This window comes from Marmota flaviventris, chromosome 1, assembly GCF_047511675.1.
Source record: "Marmota flaviventris isolate mMarFla1 chromosome 1, mMarFla1.hap1, whole genome shotgun sequence".
Classification (NCBI taxonomy): domain Eukaryota; kingdom Metazoa; phylum Chordata; class Mammalia; order Rodentia; family Sciuridae; genus Marmota; species Marmota flaviventris.
In genome coordinates, this window is record NC_092498.1 from 36380630 (window position 1) to 36399625 (window position 18996).

Here is an 18996-nt window from a genome sequence, read left to right on the forward strand (position 1 = left end):
TGGTCCTTCACAGATTGCCCTCCCCAAAGTGTTTTTCAGTTTGAGTAACTGTGAGAAACTGTTGTGTGGAATACTCTCTGACATTTATCGTGGAAGTCTTACAAAGACATAGTCTCCCACATTCCATAATTTCTCCTTTGCGAGGTCCCACTCAGGTCTTCTGATTTCTTATTGCTTTTGTACTAACTGAAAATGTTTAATTTTTCCTGAAGTAGTAATAGTCTCTTTTCTTCACAGTCATAGTGAATTTTGTATCTTAGCATTTTTTCTATTTTCCTTTGGCTAGGAGGAAACTCAGACCTCAATTTACAATTAATCATTTAGGACCTGATGGAATATGTATTTGCATACTTTATTTTCCTTTTACCTGGTGATCTTGTTCTTTATTTTTCCTGGACATAATTTTTAAATTTACTGTGAATCTTGCTAGCTGCTTGCGATTCATTTTGTAGAGGAAAGGGTTGAAACATGCATATATGAATTTTTTGAAATAGTTATGTAAAATAAATTTGTATTTGAACTCTTTTTATTTTAATAGATTATAAGTAATATATACATACCCAGCAATTATAATTTTCTTTTGCTCAGCTCTTTAAAAAAAAATCATATGAGAGAAAAACGTGTGTATAAGTTTTTACTTTGAGACTATGTGTAACACACCTTAACCTCCCATGCCTGAGTGAAGTCTACCAATTGGCTCACACACTGATCTCCAGTTTAATGTGTTTTCTTCAGAGTATTTGTTGACTGCTTGATGCAGGTGAAAGCAGTTTACTTTCCAGGTCATCAACCTGATCCAACTGTTTTCGTGTGGGAAGTATGCCAGGTAGCTGCAACTCTCGCTGCTTGCCATATCAGTTACTTTGGGGTCTCCTTCTACATACACTTTTTCTTCTAATGATGTAGCTATACTTTCTAGACAGTGTACCACTTGGATTTTAGGCTTCAGTATAGAGGATGGAGGAAAAGTAACTAATTAAGTTAAAGGTAGATATTATTTTAGTATTAATAGTTCTTCACAGTAGCAAACTCATAGAACCCTTGCAATACCATACTATAGAAAGCTGCAAAAATACAAACTTTATCATCAGATACACTTGGAGTTTGACCTCACCTTATATGGTGCTTTTGACAAAGCACTTAGCCTCTCAGATCTTTATCCATTTGCTGTAAAATGGAAAATGATGCTATTTCTCTTACAGGTTATTGTATTAAATTAGCTAATATATAAAATTTATTTATGCTTATGTACATAGTGTCTGATATGTACTAGACAATAAGTGTGTCGTTTTAAATTTGAAGAAAATTATGGTTGATGCCTTGCAAATCATGTCAAAGTAGGGTGAAAGGTTTTAAATCAGTTAGAAATTCTACTCAGCTGAGAGTTACAGAGATTTGAAAGGTAGTGCTTTGATTTCAGGACTTATTTTTTCCATATGGTGAGAAGTCTGGCAGAAGGTGGCTGAAGAATTGGTTCAGGAGCTCAGGGGTGCTAAGATCAAGTTCTCTGACTCTCTTATCTCATCCTTACAAGATAGCTATTGCAGCTTTAGCTATTACATCCACATCCAGGAAATTAAAAGGTAGAAGACAGCAAAAAGAGAATAAAAGTACCTGTGTCTAGAAAATTCCCAGAAATCTCTAACAGTGTTTTTATTAGACATAGACAAGTTGTGTCACATGAACCCCCTGGTGACAAAGGAGCCTGGGAAAATGTTTTCTAGACTGATAGTTTGCTCCCACCAGCAAGATTAGAGACCTAGTAATGAGGACAAAAAGAAAGGTGAATATTAGATTGTAAGCAATCTCTGATATAATATCAACCTTTTTTGTTTTTAGAAGCTTCATTTTTCCAACAGTAGACAGCTTGGGGGCAGGGGGACAAGTAGAGACAAATAGCCATTGGTGTTAAGGATTCTATTTGTAGGCAGGAAGTCTTTGAGTATTCAACAAGGGTGGGGATATAAAAAATTAAGCATGGTACTGGTAGGTATTTTATATACATTATCTCATTAATATTCACAGGTGAGATAGACAGTATTATCTATGAATTTTATTGGGGTAAGGCTCAATAATATCAATTCCCCAAGGTCACAAAAGTACACAGAAATCAGATTTGCATCTCTAACTGACCTAAAAACCTTTGTTTTATACCATACAGCTTTCCTGCCTCCATTATCTAAATAACCCTGAAGAAACCTTCTGTTGCACTTTACTTTTGTTTTCCATAGTGCCTTCTACAACTGAGGTCCACAATCACTGTATGTTAGCTTAACTGAATTGTGTGTAGAATTAAACTGAGCATTATGTAAAGGATTGCTGCTGGTGGTCGCTGAAGGCTATTTCCATCTCATCACCACCTTTCAGAGCCTTGGATTTTTACCTTCAGAATCAGTAGCACCTGGACCATTCCTTGGGACAAAGGGAAGGTGGCAAAGCTGCAGTGACCAGTCTCAGAGATCATAAATCCAATGTTGAAAGCATACAGAATGACAGCATGAAGACAAATACCTTCTCAAATCAGAAGGCAGGGAATTATCCTTGACTTCTTCTTCCTCTGCTCTCAACCCAGTTGATCAACAACTCACTTCATTATACCTCCTCTGCCTACCTCACTTAGCTGTCCTTTCCTCTCTCCCCGCTGCAGCTGTAGTACTTCAGCTGTCTTTGACATGAACTATTGATTGCAAAGAGTTTCTGTAATGACCCCTGATCCCCATTTTTACTTTAGTCACTCCATTTACCCTCATTTTGGCTATCTTAATTGATGGTATCAGAGGCTCTTTTTGTCTGACATGCATGGCCCTTCATGATCTGGTCCTGGCCCTCAGTATTGACATCCAAGTCAGTTCTGTATCACCATGCAGAATTTCTAACATATCTTGAGCATATTCCTGTCTTCTGGAGTTTTTATGTATGTGTAATTTTTATCCCTTTCCTAGAAAGCTTTTTTTATCCCATACCAATCATATTTACTTGGCAAATTCTTATTCATCCTTCAAACCTCTGCTCAAATATTCCTTCTTGACTCCATCTTTGTCTCCCCTAGGCAGTGTAAAGTCCTCTCTTTCTCCCTTAGCAATTTGTATATGTCTTTGTGCCATGACCAGGAGTGTCATGAAGTGGAGATCCAGTTTGATTCATCATTGTGTTCCCTTTTGCCTAGCACTGTGCATGATATGTAGCAGTCATGTAATAAATGTTGAACATTTGATCTGTGCAGGGACACTTAGATTAGACCAAAGATGGAATAATTGCTGCTAGCCCCAGTAGCTGTAATTGTGGATAAGTTCCTTACTTTTCAATACTAGAATAGTGGGAGTATATTTGTAAATTACTTCATCTCTCTGAATTGAATTCTTCTCATCAATTTCTTTAGAGTTCCTGTTAATTTTTCAGATTATCTTTAATCATTCCTCTTATGCTAGCTGAATGATAATTCTAATTTCCAAATCCTTAAGTAAGTTCTGCCTCTCTTGTCCAAAATTCAGCCTGCCACAATTATTTTATATTGATTATATATTAATCCTTTCCTCAAAACTCAGTAGTATTTGGAATTTTTTTTCCATTTATCTCTACTGTTTTGGCTTTGCTTCCTAACTGAAGACACATTTTAAATGGTATTTTTTAAATGATTAAAAATTGTTATTTCTTTTTTTTTTCCAGCCACAATTCCTAAAGATCTTTCTGTATGTGTTTTACCTCCATAACACAGGACTTTGCAGCACAAAAATCAAGAAGTTTGCAAAATAAAGTAATAAGCATCTGAATATTTTCTTCAAAACATGAATATATTGCTGCTTCTTAACTGTTTAATCTTCAGTTTTTAATACATCAAATAATGTTTACATTTAGTAGTTACTTATATTGTGTTGTCCTCTTTTGACAAGTCACAGGTAACTTACTGGTGAAATGTAAGATTTTTTTGGTTCTTTGGTACCGAGGATTGAACCCAGGGTACTTAACCAATGAATCACATCCCTAGCTGTTTTTTCTTTTAATATTTTATTTAGAGACAGGCTTTTACTGAGTTGTGTAGGGCCTCACTAATTTGCTAAAGTGGCTTTGAACTCACAATCCTCCTGCCTCAGCCTCCAGAGCCATAGGAATTATAGATGTATGCCAAATGTAAGATTCTTGAGTGCTGCATAATTGTGATTTCTGAAGGGGCTTTATAAGTATGGTGGTAGTAGGACCTACACTTAAACTGAAGGGTCACAGAATATAAAGTTACTTTGTCACAAAAAGATTTGCATTTTATCATTGCCTAACTAAAACCTGTTTAGCTTGGTTAATAAATTATAATTTTCAAGCTTCTCATCCAAGTACATTTTTGAAATATCAAATTATTCCATTTATTCCAGCAAATATTTCTCAAGCACCTGTTTTGGACAAGGCTCTGTTAAACATTGTCCTCTTTGTCTAAAAATTTCTGGATTATTACTGTGCCAAAGATTGTGGTTGAAACAATGCATTATACTTTTTCAAAACTCATCATATCAAGATCAAGACATTTGACCATAATTGATCTCCAGGATTGAAATCTATGTCTTTTAGAGATAATTGTCACTGAGGTAGGCTAACTATTAATTAACCAAATTAATCAGTTAACCATACCACTGCTTTCCTCAATAGAATTAAGTGGTAAGAAGTTTTTAATGCAGAAAAGTTGTGATAAGAGAGGGTATGAGATCTGAAAATTTAGATAAAATTACAGAAAACTTACACATTTAAAGCATACTATGGAGATATTTGTTTTTTTCTGACATATTTAACTTACTACTAATCTCATTATAAGTGATTTAGATGAATATTCCATTTGTATCTCAAGTTCTTTTTAGGTGTTTACTGTAAAATCTGTAACACTCCTAATTTCTAGTATATTGCCTGAGATGTAAGTTAATTGAAAGCTGAAACTTGAAATTAAAATTTTCTAACAATATATCAAAAGAGAAAAGTGAACTATATTTCATTTTTAAAATATTACAGCTTTGAAATTTTGAATATTCAGATTTGAGGATTAAATACTGATAACTGCTCTCACTTATACTAATGTTCATCTTTGCTTTAGATGACATGTAGGGTCTCGTTTAAGTCACAAGCCCTTGGGCTGTCTTTTGTAGTTTCATAAGGACCAAAGAGCTTATTAGCTTAGAATTTAAAGTATTTTGGTACTTATCTGTTTTTAGTTATTCTTTTTTTTTTAAATTTTTTTTTCAAACCGTTTTCATGAGAATCTACAGTTCTTACAAATTAGTCATAATCCAGTTTGGATTTAGTAATAATGTAAATCACTACCTTGAAACATTGTTTTATTCAAAAGTTAGCAAATAGTAATGATATATTTTAGTGTATGTTGGCTAATGTGACTGATAATTGGATGCTCAAAGAAAAATTAAAATTCCTTTGGCAAGTAACCAGGAAAAACAAGTTGTTTAGTATAGAAATACTTGTTATAAAGAAAATTAAGTGTGTTTTTTTTTTTCCAGATTCAATCCCTGTTTTCAGTAGTATAGCTTTTTTGTACTTTGAAGTCTACTGTGTTCATTAAAACAAAAGAATAACTAACCCCACTACTGGTTTGGTACTGACTCACAGGAAAACATTAATAATTAAAACAAGACTTTGTGTGTGTGTGTGTGTGTGTGTGTGTGTGTGTGTGTGAGAGTGTGTGTGAAATTTTAACTACATTGCCTAATGTAGTCTCCACTTGAAATGTGTTTGGTCTGAATTCAGAGGTAAAATACATACTGGGTTTCAAAGCATGATATGAAAAAAAGATATTGCCAAGATAATATTTCTGACATATTGTGTTAAAAACAGAACATTAAAATTAATTTCACTCATTTCTTTTAACTTAATGTGGCTACCAGAAAATTTTAAATTACACATGTCTCACCTTAAAGATGTATTAGAACAATGCCAGGCTAACAGATTAAAAAATTCTTAATATATTCAGTAAATGTTAGATATCAACAGCATGTTTGATTCAGTTTTTAATCTCTTGAATAGTCAATTATTTTGCAATTATTCTTTTACTCTTTTCCAGGGCTCCAAGTTGAAGCAGTTGTTCTTAGGAATCACCAACCCCAACTCAATTGACTGATAGCAATCCATAGAAAGTTATGGAAGGCAAACATGACATTTTATTGTTAAACAATCAAATTAGTGAGCTATACCTTCTATTTCCCTACTTTTTAACCTTCTCCCTGATGGCTGTTATGCAGTTTTAAATATTTAGTTGATGTTTATGATAACTTGTATTCATTTAGATTTGTGTTTCCAGGGACTATTCAATTCATATGTCACCATATGCCTTAAATTATTATATGTCATAAATTACCAGGTTTGGAGTCTACTTAAGATTCTTGAATATTATTGTCACTTATTATGTTATTACATATTATTACTGATAATAATATCAATAACCAAAATCGAGTTTTTAAAGATCTCAGCCAAAGGAGAACTTTCATGTTATAGAGACTAGGAGGCAAGCATTTATTAGTAATCAGCCTCTCTTTTTCAATGGGGTTTAACCATTTCCTCTGTGGAAATCAAAAAAGTTAAAATTTGTGTGTCTTTTATTTTAAAACCTTTAATTTATGAATCAATTTTGACAGCAATTTAAAGGTTTTAAAGCACTACTATAAGTAGAATGAAATCATATAAGGGCAAATAGAAGCAGTTGGGTAAATATTGATAATAATGAAATCTGTAAAGTCATTCTATGAAGATAAATGGAATACTTGAATTAGTCATATGCTTTTCTAAAAATGTAATAAGTTCATCTGTTCAAAAAAAAAAAAAAAAAAGAACCTCAAGACTGGTAGTTTTCTTTTTAATGCCTTTCATCTTTGGCAATCTTTTGTATATCATGCAAAGGATTATACAATTAGCAGGAAGTAAGAGAGTGCTTTTTAAATTTTATGAATAAGGGCTCTTTTTTCTTTGAGTGATATGCATGCAGGGTGGACGTTTGTATCCCACCAGCAGACAGACTATTTGGTATCTACTCTATAAGTAGCTCCAGTTTATATCTGTACCTTAATGAGAAAAGGGTTCTGTAAGAAATAAAAGCAACCTTAAAATACATTTTTAAAAAATAGCCACAATGGTTTAGCATAAATGCAACAAAATTTCCAGATTTTAAGTTAGGCATTCTACCTTGCCCTGGAATCCAGAGATACCCCTGTTATCCTCTATTTCTGGCAGTCAATTGAGGACATATTAGGAAGACCCCTATGAAAACTTTTTTTGGGTTGTCTTTTCTTTCATTTATCATGAAACTATGCTTTGTTAAAAACATTTTTAAGTGGCATGTCTTTAGAAAATTTCTTATGCGTTTACATTCTTATGGGCTGCTTGCTTTTCAGAACCACTTATCTTTGAGGTTGGAGTACTTATGACATGTCAATGAACATGATTTATGCTTTCTTTAAAGTGTTAACATTCTATTTTATTAATTATGAGCATCCCTTTCTCCTTGATGTTTTAAACAGGGTATTTAAAGATGAGGTCTCAATATTGTTGGAAAGGTTTTTATAACTTACTAATCATTTAAGTTCTCATTTTTATATTGTTGTGCTTTAAAATTCCCTCATATGTAGATAATAGCATTCCCTATTGCATAGAGGAAGCCAAAGTGCCACTCAAAAAGATAAATAGATCTTTAATTCAGCTAACTTTTTCACCCTAAGATGTTACCATAACTAGGATTGCCAGATATAGCAAATGAAAATCCTTGATGCCCAGTTAAATTTGAATTTCAGTGAACAGATAATTTTTACTATAGTTTGTCCCAAGAAATATTTAGGTCATATTTAGACTTATATGTTTGATTTGAGGACCCTAAGCATAACTCAGCCCTCTTATTAACTCAACTCCAGAGTCTGGCAGATGTTCTGCTTTGCACTCCTGCAATCTTCTGTTTGTTCATCCTACCTACCATTTAGAGATAATATCATAATACAGGTACAATTCTTTGAGGCCCAAAGTGCTTCAAAGTATCTTTTTCATTTGCATGCATACTTGTGGGGAGGTAGGAAGGGTCTGACTTTATTCTCATTTTGCCTTTTCATTTTCAAATGAGACAAAATGCTTCCTTATAAAGAAGTAATACTCAGAAGATACTACAGCAAAAAGCTTGTTTCTCCTTTTCACCTGCTCTTATTTTGGATTCATTTAGTCTGACATTCCTAATAGTCTAATCACAGATTAAAACTTTGTAAGGGTGAGTTCTATAGTATATGCATTTCCTAAGTGATTAATAAATAATCTTGAGAGACTCATCCAAAAAACAAACATTGCCATCCAGATGAAAGATTTTAACTTCCCTTTGCTTTTCTTCCTCTCACTCCCCCTTCTCTTCCACCTTCCCCTCCTCTCCACAGAACCAGAAAAGTACCATTTGGAACTTGCATGTCCTCATCCCTTACCATAAGAATTATTACTAAGGCTTCCCAGGTGATATTTCTTCTTTCCAGCCTTACTGCCTTCCAAATCTACAGTGAAGAGTGATTTTTCAAGAGTGTAAATCTTACCATATCACTGGCTTTCCTTCAGTAACTGTGTATCAGACTGAATTCCAAACTGATTAGCATGGCATTCCATGATCTTCTTGGTCTGGGTTTTACCCAATTCCCCTTCTTTTTCTTCTTCCTCAGTGCTCAAACTGTTGCAGCAATAACAAATACAAGTAGTCTCAAACATTCCTACCTTTGGCTTTTTATGCATTGTTCCCTGTAACTGGAGTGTATATCCCCTCCTATCTTCTTAATAGAATCCTGTTCATCCTTGAAAATCCTCTTTAGGTATCATTTCCTCTGTGAGGCTTCCCTGGTCACCTTTATCATCTTTAGGCTTAATCCTGCTGTCTTGCTTCAGCTTTTGTATACACTTCTGTGTTGATAGGGTTTGTTTACATTTCTTTCTCTGTAGAAGTTTTGGCGATTTTTGAAGATAGGACATTATTGCAATCATCATTTCAAATTTCTGATAACTAGCATAGAACCTCACAAGTAATAAGCATTTGGGAAATATTCTAATACCTCCATGACTCAGCTGTCTACTTGGTAAAACTTACATAAATCCAGTCCTGGGAAGTTTCCCTGTGCCTTAGCTGCTCGATTCCATGGTTTGTCATTTCTTTCTTATCAATTGAAGAATAGAAAAATGACTTTTAATTTTCCACTGAATAGCTTATCCACTCACACTGTTTCTTAATAAACTGGAATTATTACATAGAATAAAGCACACACATTATAGAGGGATGGTCATCACTAGTATTATTTAATAAAATAAGGTAGATTTGTCTTTTGATACCCTTTCTCTTCAAGGCCTGTATCTCTCCTCTTGTTTTTTGTTTTGTTTTGCTGTTGTTTGTTTGTTTTGGTTCCCTGTACCCTAGGGCTGTTTGTTCCTTGTACCTAAGGCTGTTTGTTTGTTTTGGTTCCCTGTACCCATAAAATCTCTTCTGGATGGGAACAAGTGGAGGACTGTGGGGGGAGTATAATCTTCCTACAGAAAAATGTATCTGTCTTGTTTTCCATCCCTAAAGGGCCTACCTGATCACTAAGGTAATTAAAAAGTTAATTCACAATGAGACATTCCGTTATAGATTGATAGTTTGAAGTATAACTCTTCTCAGACAATATTTGCATTTTTACAGAGGCTTTAAATCCCTGTCTCCAAAGAATGAATAATGTTGGCATGATACTACTTTATAGCAAGTGTATACTTTACACTACCAAGGAAAAGGTGGTTTTGAAAAGCTAGAGAACATGCTGCCTCTGATATGCATATGCATGGGTGAATCAGGGATTGTATTTGACTGCATATAACTGACAATCCTGAACTGGTGACTTAAACCATGTGTTTATTTTCCTTCAATTAAAGTCCCCAGTTAATCAGTTGAGGGCTGCTATAATGGCTCCATGATACCATCAGTGTCCTAGCTTTTTCTGTCTTCCTGCTTTACCACCTTTAGTGTGTGGCTTCTATATACACCTGGCTGCCTCTTGTTTATATTATGACCACTGCATTTCCTACCAGAGCAGGAGGACATTGGGGCAAAGGCCACCTCCCTTTAAGTAATTTTCCAAAAGCCCTATCCAGTAGCTTTCATTTACATGTCATTAGCTACCACTATCAGCAAGAAAGTCTGAGAAATGTTAGCTAGGCAAGCTGTTACCTCCATAATAATTAATCTGTCATTAAGGAAAGGGGAAAAGTCTGGTAATAAGCAACTAGCAATCTAAGAGCAATTCAAATTAAGGCAAATAATTTATCTTTTGTTTTTATGGGATTAAAATATTTAAAACTAAATAAATTAGTGATTAAATTAGTATTTTAATACAATGTTCCTGAAGATGCAAATATTTTTAGAAATTTTAACACTATTCAAAAAATGTTTATAGCTTACCCACTGTTTTCATAATGCTATTATCAGTTTCAAAAGAGATGGATAAATTCTTTTTGCCCTCAAGTTTGTCTAGGATACATGCAGGTTAACACTTGAACAACATAATATCATAGAATGTGATTATGAGTTAATCATATAGTTAAAACTAAACACTATTAGTATAGATTAAATTCTGTAGGAGAATTTCATAATACAGAGAATGATCCCTGTAGCTGCAATGGGCTAAGAAAGATCATCTGCAAAAGGCATGAGATTAATAGATTATATAACAGATGCCATTCAACTTCTGTCACCTGTTATTTTAGGATAATTATCTTTATAATATATTATTTAAATTTTTAGTTTTTAAAATATTATTTAGTTACATTTTAAAAATTGATATCAGTTTTAACTTAATACATATATTTGAAGAGAAAATTTTATGCCGTTATTCATACATGTAAAACAGTTTTACTTGGCTACTAAAGGGTAACAATAAAATGCAGTAATATTGAAATTTTAAAATTTGTGCATGAACTAGAATAGTAAATTTCAGTTCTCTAATGGAGAGAATGGAACATTTTACAGTCATTCATTGTAAAGGTGGGGCTCAATGACATGAGGTTCTACATCTAGTAAAACAATTTCAACTTTTAGTGTTAATGTTAACTAACAGTGAAAACGTCAATATATATATATATATATATATATATATATATATATATATATATATATATATATGTATATGAAGTTGGAAATACATAAATATATTTATAAGGTTCTCTTTCTCTGACTGCTAGAGATGGTGAGCATTTTTTCATGTACTTGTTGATTGATTGTATGTCCTCCTCTGAGAAGTATCTGTTCAGGTCCTTGGCCCATTTGTTGATTGGGTTGTTTGTTTTCTTATTGTCTAATTTTTTGAGTTCTTTGTATACTCTGGATATTAGGGCTCTATCTGAAGTGTGAGGAGTAAAGATTTATTCCCAGGGTGTAGGCTCCCTATTTACCTCTCTTATTGTTTCTTTTGCTGAGAAAAAACTTTTTAGTTTGAGTAAGTCCCATTTGTTGATTCTAGTTATTAACTCTTGTGCTATGGGTGTCCTATTGAGGAATTTGGAGCCCGACCCCACAGTATGTAGATCGTAGCCAACTTTTTCTTCTATCAGATGCCGTGTCTCTGATTTGATATCAAGCTCCTTGATCCATTTTGAGTTAACTTTTGTGCATGGTGAGAGAAAGGGATTCAGTTTCATTTTGTTGCAGATGGATTTCCAGTTTTCCCAGCACCATTTGTTGAAGATGCTATCTTTCTTCCATTGCATGCTTTTAGCCCCTTTATCAAATATAAGATAGTTGTAGTTTTGTAGATTGGTTTCTGTGTCCTCTATTCTGTACCATTGGTCCACCTGCCTGTTTTGGTACCAGTACCATGCTGTTTTTGTTACTATTGCTCTGTAGTATAGTTTGAAGTCTGGTATCGCTATACCGCCTGATTCACACTTCCTGCTTAGCATTGTTTTTGCTATTCTGGGTCTTTTATTTTTCCATATGAATTTCATGATTGCTTTCTCTATTTCTACAAGAAATGCCGTTGGGAGTTTGATTGGCATTGCATTAAACCTATAGAGAACTTTTGGTAATATCGCCATTTTGATGATGTTAGTTCTGCCTATCCATGAACAGGGTATATTTTTCCATCTTCTAAGATCTTCTTCTATTTCTCTCTTTAGGGTTCTGTAGTTTTCATTGTATAAGTCTTTCACCTCTTTTGTTAGGTTGATTCCCAAGTATTTTATTTTTTTTGAGGATATTGTGAAAGGAGTGGTTGTCCTCATTTCCATTTCAGAGGATTTGTCGCTGATATACAGGAATGCCTTTGATTTATGCGTGTTGATTTTATATCCTGCCACTTTGCTGAATTCATTTATTAGCTCTAATAGTTTCTTTGTAGACCCTTTTGGGTCTGCTAGGTATAGAATCATGTCAACTGCAAATAGTGATAATTTAAGTTCAAAACCACCCTAAGATACCATCTCACTCCAGTAAGATTGGCAGCCATTAGGAAGTCAAACAACAACAAATGCTGGCGAGGATGTGGGGAAAAGGGTACACTTGTACATTGCTGGTGGGACTGCAAATTGGTGTGGCCAATTTGGAAAGCAGTATGGAGATTTCTTGGAAAGCTGGGAATGGAACCACCATTTGACCCAGCTATTCCCCTTCTCGGTCTATTCCCTAAAGACCTAAAAAGAGCATGCTACAGGGACACTGCTACATCGATGTTCATAGCAGCACAATTCACAATAGCAAGACTGTGGAACCAACCTAGATGCCCTTCAATAGACGAATGGATAAAAAAAAATGTGGCATTTATACACAATGGAGTATTACTCTGCATTAAAAAATGACAAAATCATAGAATTTGGAGGGAAATGGATGGCATTAGAGCAGATTATGCTAAGTGAAGCTAGCCAATCCCTAAAAAACAAATGCCAAATGTCTTCTTTGATATAAGGAGAGTAACTAAGAACAGAGTAGGGTGAAGAGCATGAGAAGAAGATTAACATTAAACAGGGATGAGAGGTGGGAGGGAAAGGGAGAGAGAAGGGAAATTGCATGGAAATGGAAGGAGACTCTCAGGGTTATACAAAATTACATACAAGAGGAAGTGAAGGGAAAGGGAAAAATAATACAAGGGGAGAAATGAATGACAGTAGAGGGGGTAGAGAGAGAAGAGGGGAGGGGAGGGGAGGGGGGATAGTAGAGGATAGGAAAGGCAGCAGAATACAACAGACACTAGTATGGCAATATGTAAATCAATGGATGTGTAACTGATGTGATTCTGCAATCTGTATATGGGGTAAAAATGGGAGTTCATAACCCACTTGAATCAAAGTGTGAAATATGATATATCAAGAAATTTGTAATGTTTTGAACAACCAACAATAAAAAAATTTAAAAAAAAGTGTGAAATATGATATATCAAGAACTATGTAATGTTTTGAACAACCAACAATAAAAATTTTTTAAAAAGTTAGTTAATATAAACATGAGTTAAAATACATAATGTGTACAAAAAATAGAGCAGTTAAAAATGGAACACTTGGAAAAAAATCACAGGTAGTTTTTAATATTTTTCAAAAAGCTCTTGCTAATTTCACTGTAGCCTATTTTGGAGGAGGCTTGTAGCTTGTCTCTGGCTATCAGATACAGGCTGGCCTGTTCTGACCTAGGTATGTAAACAACAGCTTAGGATGATATTCACAGAGAACTTTAAATGAATTAGAACCCCTGGGGGGCCTGAATGTTTTAAATAAAACCAACTTCCCCTTGAATCTGTAACTCCCACTCTGTTGGTTATACACATGATGTACCAGCTCATTTTACTTTTCTATTAAACTTTCTGGCTATATTAAAAAAAAAAAAAAAAAAAAGGTTCTCTTGCAGATTCTTTGTAGAATTTTGATTAATTTTTAATCAAAATGGTACAGATGACTTTTTTTGGTAAACTGTTACTCAGGAAGCCATTTTAAGGCCATTTTCAAAGTCTTTCTTCTTTTAAATGTATCAGGTTATTGGATAATGTTCAAAAAGTTTTGGAATAAAAGAGATTCTTTACCATTCACCACTGCCATCTTTGCGAAAATAATTATGAAAACCTTTCATCAAGTTTAAAATATTTTCTCAGTTCATTTGCATTTACATGAATTGTTTTATTGATTTTATGTGGTTAGGTATTCTGCTTAGTGCAGTGCATGCACAAATATTTAGTTCTCCCCATCTTACAGTCGAGAAAGCTGATGCTCAGAAAAGCAAAATGACTTATGTAATCACATACCTGATAAGTGGTTCCAACTCAAATTCAGAGCATTTCCACTCAATCCAAACACTTAACTGCCAAATCATTGATTCAAAACTGGGGATTCAACTCTGCCTCAGGCTCCTCTGAATCCTGGGCCTGGGCTTCCTGCAGCTAGGCCAGTCATTAGGAACCCTATCCATGCTGATCTCTGTGCATATATACATGTGCTCACATGTACACAAGCAAAGGGGCTGCCACTAGACGTTTTGATCCAGAAAAAGTAGTCAGAAAGCCCCGGTCCTGTTTTGCCTGCCACCTTGCCTTCCTGCCTTTCCCCCTTCCCCTTATTTTTGCCAGTGAATCCAGCTTCTCATTGCTCCTCCTGCTCCTCAGTGCTTTCAAAATCATACTTCCTGGGAATCACTGATCAGGAAATTAGAAGAAATTATGACTGAAAAAGTGATTGGCCCACGTTATCTAGGAGTTTGTTAAATTTAAGTTTGAGCTCCATTTGTCTGTGATGAGGTGATTGACAATAATGTTATCTTTCAATTAAGGTAGATAAAAATCAGTGGTTCCACAAAAAGTTGAACACTGTTATAAGGGATAAATTTTTTAATTATATAATATTCACTGTATAATTATGTCACTTTCTAAGGAAATGTGTTACAATATCTCCTAAGAATTTTTTTTATATTCTTCCTCTAGCAGTCCTCAGCACTGATGGACATGGCCTTGGATAAGGCACCTAGCAGTTTTTCATAAAAATAAATTTGGTGATAAGGGAAAATTATTTAGAAAATTTTAAATAATTGTTGCTGAATAAAGAACAGCAATCACTTGCAATTCATATAGTCCAGTTCATAGCAATAACTGCTGATAGTCTTATGGAATAGCTGATTTCTGTTTGATTTTACTTTAATTTATTCATTCAGCAAGTAATTTTTAAGCATCTACCTTGATCATAGTTTTATGTTGTCCCTGGCAATGTGGGAGGGAAAGATGTAGATATCTAGTGAATAAAAATCATTTGAATCTCTGAGGAAAAAATCCTGAAGTTCATATTCCTTTTGTAAATGTAAATGAATAGAAAAAGAAGTGCTAAAACCTAAATTAGAATATAACCATAGTATTTCAGATCATGGATCTGATTGAAATGCACATTTTATTTTTATTTTAAAGAAATTACATTTCATATTCTGATATAATTGTGGATAAAAGGCAAGAGCATTTAAACAATTTTTTATCCTTTTCATTCATGGAAAATATTTATGATACAAAGATATAATATCTAGTTGATTTTATTGACAATAGGCCTAATAAAGCATTAAAACACATGCTATATAAGCCTTTTGCACCTCCTTGGCCATGTAGTATTTAGAGGCAAAGTACCTTCCAGTCATGAGTGATTCATTCTTTTCCTCACATTTAATTATTCACTATGCCCTGTCAGAGTCTCTTATTTGCCCTCTCCTTTACCCCTTCTGTGCCAGGACCAGAGATCAGGCCCTTATCTCTCATCCAATTGATTACAGAGCTTCCTAACTGATCTTTCTTCCTCCTGACTTTTGCATTTCCAATCTATTCTTTGCACAGTGCTAGAGGTTTTTGTTTTTTTTTTTTAACTTAAAAATAAAACACAAAGAAAAATTATACTACCTTCTCTGTTTTAGTCCCTCCCCCTCAGAAATCTAATGTTATCTAATATTCAACAGACATTTACAATAGTCCTGTAGCTCCCACCAGGCCCTTCTAGGTCTGCATCTGTTTCCTACTCTGTGCTAGAATCTACTCCTACCTCCTTAACATGGCTTATACTTGCACACGCTGCCTTTGCCTGCTGTATGCTGAGTATGGAATGCCCTTTCTGTAAGGGTGTCTTTGGAGATCAGTCTTGCCCCTCAACTCAGCCCAGAATGTGCCTGTTTTCCCTGGAGCCTTCCCAGGTTCTTCCATGTTAAGTCATCTCTCTGTTTTAAGAACTCTATATTATATTGATTTTTATCTCTCTTAGACATTAAAAAAATTCTATTACCTGTTCTAGTGTCTCTTTTTTACTGTTTTTCTTCTCTTATTTTTTTCCTTCTTCGAGGTGCTCAATAACTTTGAGCCAGCTGTGAAGCATAGGGACCATAGTCTTGTCTTCAACACATTTACATTCATCAAATTTATAGTGCCTCAAAGCTGGTATAGGAAGAGAGAGCATAGGACTAGAATAAATATAAACATATAGATAGTCCATAAGTTCCATGAAAATCTTCCAGTAATGTGTCTTCACTGGTTAAATGAATTGAATTGAATTCAATTGAATTGAAGCATGTTTTTAAGTATTTACATAGAGAATTTATCATTTCTTGTGATGAATAAGCAAATTACCCATTTCCTGATAGGATACATGAAAAAATTTTTTTTTCTACCAGGGATTGAACCCAGGGGCCCTTAACCACTGAGTCACATCCCCTTATTAATTTTTTATTTTGAGACAGTATCTTGTAGGTTGCTGAGGCAGGCTTTGAACTATTAGTCCTTCTGCCTTAGATTCCAAGTTGCTGGGATTACAGGCATGCACCACTGCACCTAGCTCAATATTTTTTAATTATAAAAAATAAATCAGGGGCTGGGGTTATAGCTCAGTGGTAGAGTGCTTGCCTCGCACATGTGAGGCACTGGGTTGGATTCTCGGCACCACATAAAAATAATAAAAAAACAAAGATATTGTGTCCATCTTAAAAAAAAATCTTAGAAAGAATAAGTCTTTAAACTGTGTGTTTTATTGTTAAATAGATCTTATGTCTCTGATTCTTAAAGAAGATATCAAGATTACACCAAATACCGTGTGGTGGCACACTCCTGTCATCCCAGTGTTTCCAGAGGCTAAGATAGGAGGATCATGAGTTCAAAGTCAGCGTCAGCAAACGCGAGGCACTAAGCAACTCAGTGAGATTCAGTTTCTAGAATACAAAAAATAGGGCTGGGGATGTGGCTGAATGGTAGATTGCCCTTGCGTTCACTCCACAGTACCAAAAATAAATAAATAAATAAACCAAATACTAATGATATACTTGTGCATTTATAAGGAAAATTACTTCTGTTAAGTTTGATATGTTGGGTAATATAAGTCAAGAGTGGATGCTCCTGACTATAATTCAGTGTAAATTCATAACAGCTAAAATTGAGATAACATTAATTTTTCTGTTTTATTCCCTAAACTCATGTTTATGTCCAGCATGTCCTTACCCCATAGCTACCCCATAGCCAAAGCATTCTAAGTATCCATCTCTTACAGAATCTTATTTCCTTAAATACTTTTGAAAGTAATATTCATTGATGTATCATATAATCTTATACATTCATTGATGTATCAGATAATTTTTTTAAAATTATCTGATATATTTGATCATAAAATCAAACTAAGGAACAAAGAAGTTTTCCTTATCAGCTCTGTTCTTGAGAATCACCTCCCACCCTCGTGTATGTGTGTGTGTCTGTGTTTGTACCTTTGAATAAAAGAAACCAAAGTAGTTTCTAAATCACAAGCTAGTTTTCACCATTCTGAAATTGGATTACTTAGTTTTGTGATGATTTTAGGCTCATTCCTTCTGATTATGTGAACCAAGCTCCCCACTGAGCCTCCCTGGTGACCTGAGCCTCAGAGCTCTGATTCTCTTTGTGACTTTTTGACAATTACCTAACTTTGCTGTGTTTCCTCATTGACACTATTGGGATAATCACCTTTCATACCTCATAGGAGTATTGTGAAATTAATTAATGTTTGTAAAGTATTTTCAGGATCACAATGAAAGGTATTAATTTGTAAGAATGTGGTATTATTATAATTATTAGTAGTAATAGGGCTGGTTGTTTAATGCAAATTTTCTTCTAAGTGTAGTGTCATATTTTCAAAGGACAGCCTCTTTCTTTATGGCCAGATGTGGATACAATTAACCCTTTACCCCTCATTTTGAAGATACAATTAGCCAATTGTGTGTGCAATTAGACGTGTATGCAGTTTTTGCCTGAACAACTAATTACAGCCTTGGTAAAAGTCCTTTTGAAAACGCTGGCCTTTTGAATCTTGACTGTCCCTGTCTGTGTAATAAGCAATTTGTGCTAAGCATATTTGGGGGCCAGGAGGCTCCTGAATTTTAAAGAATTTCTTTTGTGGTTACTTGAGAAAGATTTAACTTTTTTAAAGCCTTAGCTTTGTATTTTGCCATCAAGCCTAAAAGACTTTTCACATGGTTCTAGTTTCAAAGGTTTTATTGATTTTTTTTTTTAAATCTTGACATTCAGCTGAAAGATTTTCCACAGACTGCATTTTGTGAAACAGGTTTTCCCTTTGTAATTTTTTTCCTCCCTTGAAAACTTCAGTTTCTTTCTGTCTCAAATTCAAACATGTCATCTCATATTCCCTTTATTCACTAAAGAGTGAGTAAGGAACAGATTAGTACTTATTGTTTCTTGCCAGATATAGCTTGGTGACATTTTTACAGGGGACTTTTAATCACTATAATATAACTTCTATTTATACAGAAGAGTAGAAAGAAAAAACCAAGAGACCAGGAAGATACTGTTAGAACCTTTTGTCTCCACTGATATCCTAAGTAAAAGGGAAAAGTTATGAATTCTAATGAGCGACAGCCTCTTTTAGGACATCTCTTCTTTAACAGTTTTCTTTACCAATAATCATTGAGCTCTACTTTATGTATGCTAGCATGTTACCACCAAAGCAGATTCAGAGATGAGCAAAGTACAATTGTTACTTTCTAGGAGCCCAGAATAAAGTGTTGAT

The 18996-nt window shown here is 34.3% G+C and overlaps 1 protein-coding gene across 2 annotated transcripts in view; it reads left to right on the plus strand.

Moving 5' to 3' along the window:
* The window catches only part of Umad1 (UBAP1-MVB12-associated (UMA) domain containing 1), a 240761-nt gene that overhangs the window by 188359 nt on the left and 33406 nt on the right, over positions 1 to 18996 (plus strand). The window lies entirely within an intron of this gene.